Source organism: Cyanistes caeruleus, chromosome 7 (assembly GCF_971803275.1).
Source record: "Cyanistes caeruleus chromosome 7, bCyaCae1.hap1.1, whole genome shotgun sequence".
In the NCBI taxonomy this organism is placed as follows: Eukaryota; Metazoa; Chordata; class Aves; order Passeriformes; family Paridae; genus Cyanistes; species Cyanistes caeruleus.
The window spans coordinates 2,395,022-2,398,875 of NC_141707.1; the positions used below are offsets into that span (position 1 = coordinate 2,395,022).

General features: G+C 61.8%; 1 protein-coding gene across 50 annotated transcripts in view; it reads right to left on the bottom strand.

The window, feature by feature from the left end:
* The window catches only part of PCBP3 (poly(rC) binding protein 3), a 55,059-nt gene extending 52,515 nt beyond the window's left edge, over window positions 1-2,544 (bottom strand). For all 50 annotated transcript variants that reach the window (XR_015289377.1, XR_015289375.1, XM_023930525.2 and 47 more), the window contains exon 1: window positions 2,397-2,544. The gene's annotated coding sequence lies outside the window, so the exon portion shown is untranslated. The remainder of the gene's footprint in view (window positions 1-2,396) is intronic.
* Window positions 2,545-3,854: the final 1,310 nt, after the last annotated feature.

Genomic DNA, 3,854 nt, shown 5'->3' on the forward strand with positions numbered 1-3,854 from the left:
GGAACATGACATGAGACCCCTGTGATGGGCTGCTGCCAAACCAAATGGGGATGGAAACACAGCACCCCCCAAATGGGGAACGACATTTCTCTTCCACAAAGCTTGCCCAGCAAACAAAAGTTTGGGGTCCACCAAAGGGAAAACACAACTCAAAAAAATAAGGTGGAAAATTTAGTGCTCTTTATTTAATTGTTTTGGGGGCACGGCTCTTCATCCCTACACTCCCGAGTCCTTGTTTCATTTAGGAACCCACCATCCATCTGTAGCTCAGATGGGATCCTGACTGTTTGGTGTGCCAAAACTCGATGGGCCTTCCCCAAAATAGGGGGAACTAGCCTGCCAGAGAATCCCATATTCCCTCCTTGACAGGAAACAGCCACCTGGGGACAGGTGAGAATTTCTGTGTTTAACGAGGTTTTCTTCCCTGCAGGCAGGAAAGCACCCAGCTTTCCTGCCAACCTGATGACAATGGACCTATTCCTGCAACATGGAAAGGTGGGAGCCTCAAATCATGGTCCTGGCAGTGGTCAAGAGCATCACTGAGCTAGGACAGGGCAAAAGGATGGAGGACGATGCTCCTTGCCCAGGGCTGGGAGTGAGAGGTCCACCCAGGAGTGGCTGCAGCTCTGCAGCCTTGCTGCAAAACAAGCCCAGCCTCTCCTGAGGCCATCAAAAGGAGGAGGAAAAAGGAGGTTATATCTGGAGGCTATATCAGTACCCACCAACCTGGGCTGGAGCCTCCTGCCACAGCCCCATGGACCCAAGCATGGCTTGACCCACTCCAGCAGTCTGGCAGTGTTTTGGAATCTGCATGAACCTGCCCAGGGTATCTAAAGTGAGCTCAGACAGGGACTTCCCCCTTCCATCCTCCCCCAGGCCTTGCTATGGAAATGCTCCTTGAAAGCATGGATTGGGTCACGGAGATTTTGAGTGGCTTCTTCACCTTCTGCAGGGCTCTCCATCTCCAGTTTGTTTCCTCACAGTCTGCAGTGGGGTCTGCTGAGCATCCACTCCACCCTGGGGCACTCCTGTGCCCCTGCCAGCCCACCCCAGACCCTGGGTGCAGCATCCAGTACCTCCCACCAGGACCGTCTGCTCCCTTCTACCGCATCCCTCAGGATGCACCCATGCCCTCTGCTCTCCTAAGGATGGGCAGCATGAACCGTCCAGGCCTAGAAAGCCTGGAACACCTGATCCAAGTCACAGCAGCAGGCATTCCCCCACACCCCCAGCACCAGGGGCACCACGGCCCCATCTGCCCTGGCTGCCTGCAGGACTGGGGAAATCCCTGCAGCGATGCAGTGATTCCTGGGGGGCCATGCAGCATTTGCATGGGATGGGAATGCTCTGCAGCGCAGCATGCCAGAGGATGCTGCACACACCCAGACCCCAGGAGGACCTGCTGAAAGGAGGTGGGCAATAAACACCACCTGGGGAACCAGAGCTGAATAAACTGACCCCTCCTGAGAGGTAGTGGCTCCAGTGGAGAGCAACCCCAGTGCAGGGCAACCACTGCTCCCTTGAGGCACATGCTGAAGAACCAGCTCAGTGACCGAGTGGGTGGCAGCCCTGCCTGTGGCAGGAGGTAAAATTAGATGGTCTCTAAGGTCCCTTCCAACCCAAAACATTCTGTGATTCTATGATGATTCTGTTTTTGGAGGAAGGACAGAAAAGTCCTGCCTGTGGAAATGGGTTCCCAGGGGATATCTACCCAGCCACAGGGGAAGTCTGGAGGCCTGGGACCCCTTTAGTCCCCCCCAGTACTGATGCTGAGGCTGCATTTGCACCGCTTGATGTGCTCCACACCTGGAGCACGGGCTCATAAATGACCACCAGCCTGATACTCGTGAGACCCCATGGGTGCTGACACCCAAAAAGCAGCAGCCAGGGCTCAGAAACACACTGTGGGACCCCTCGGGGTGTTCCCACCCAAAGCCATGCAGCATCCCCGCCGTCACCCATCCCCACGCACATTTCTCCCTGCGGTGGCGAGCGGCGGGGGGCAGGTGTTTAAAAGCCGCTCCCCTTGAAGACCCCCCCACTTATGCCCAAGCGGGGACAGCACTTTGGGATTGTTTCAGCGAGTCCGGGAGGCTCCCAAGGCTGGAAGCCAGGCACCGACGACTCCCAGAGCCTGGCCAGAGCCGCCAGCCGGGAAGGTGGCAGCACACGGGGGCACGTCCTGAGGACGGAGGGGGACGCGGGGACAGGCTCGCTGGCTGAGCTCTCCGCTCCCCGGAGCGATGCCGCACCCGGAGCCGCCTCGCCCCGACGCTGCCGCCACCACACCCACCCTCCATCCCCGCTCCAGGTGCGGGGTGTCCCTGCGGGACCGGGAGCGCCGTCCCGGGTCCCCCGCGCCCAGAACACGCTCCCCAGAGAAGGCAAAGCCCTACCTGTGTCCAGACGGCCGGCCGGCCGGAGGGGCGGCTGGGGCAGGGCGGGGGAGCTGCAGGGCGGACTCAGGGGCGGTGGCGGCCGGAGCCGAGCGTGAGAGCCCAGCCCTGCCCGCCACCCCCCGGCTGTGCCCGGCCCCCCGACTTCCTGCCCCTGCCCCGTCCCTTCCCGTCCCAGACCCGCTCCTTGCCCCCGTTCCAGTCTCTAAACCTGCTCCTCCCCTGCCAACTCCTCTTCTGGCCGCTGCTCCTGCCCCAGCCCCTCTGCTGCCCTCTCCCTCACACCGCCCCTGCCGCAGCTCCTGTACCTGCTCCTCCCGTCCCAATTCCTGCTCTTCCCCCTACTCCGTCCCTGCTCCTGTCCCCGTCCCTCCAGGGTCTTCTCCCTACTCCAGCCCCTGCTCCTGCCCCTAAACCGGCTCTGCCTTTACCCAGCCCCTGCTGCTGCCCTGCGGTGGCTGGGGACAGTCCCAGGTGACACTGCCCAGGGTGACACTGCCCAGGGTGACTCTGCCCCAGGCTGCTGGCACTGCCCGGCTGCCCAGCATCGCCCCGTACCCACAGCCTGCGGAGCGCCTGCACCCGGGCCCGGCTGCGTTTAAGGGAGGGAGCTAACCCTGCCACCATGCTGCCCATCGGGGAGGGACGGACAGGTCCCACCTGCCCGCGGGAGGGGCAGGCTGAGGACGGGGAGCTTGCGGACACATCTGCTGCGGTCTGGCCACCCTCCCCGGGACCACCTCGGGGGCTCAGTAGGGCTGGAAGCCTCCGGGTGGGAATATCCAGGGCTGCCTGGACCTTACAGGCTGGCTTGGGTGGGGCGGGTTTGCGTGTGTGTGCGACAGTCCTCGGACGTCTGGGATCCTGCTGCCGCACTTCCAGGCGGGAACATATAAATATTTCAGCGGAATAGCCGAGCGCTGTCAGCTTGCGTTTGCTTCTGGCACAGTGAGCGCTGGGAAAGGGGGAGAAAAGGCGGGGAGACAAGATGGGGCTCCAGCTCCGGGGCTCGATTCTCGGGGGGGTCTCCACCTCCTCTAGGGATGCTCTTCCCTCCGGGAGAAGCGCACGGCCCTGCTGCAGCCCCTCCTGGTCCTGATGGGCGCACTCCCCCCGTAAGGAACTCTCGGGGGCTGCTGCCAGGCTGAGCGGGAGGGATGAGAACTTTCGGGAGCTGTGCTCGGGACCCTCTGGGATGCGGCACAGCGCAGACTGGAACAAATCCACCCCCTGGACACAAACGGGGTGCAGAAATAAATCCAATCAAGCAGCTGTGGGTATAATAAGTTAGCGAAAAGAGCCGAAACGGGGGCAGCGTCCGCCAGGGCCCGCAGCCCAGAGGCTACGGCAGATGGGCGAGAAGCTGAGCCCGGCTGAGGGCAGCGGAAAAGGGCGTCCTTCACGCCCTGCCGATGCTTTCGGAGAGGGATTTATCCCTGTATGGGACACGCAGGTGCC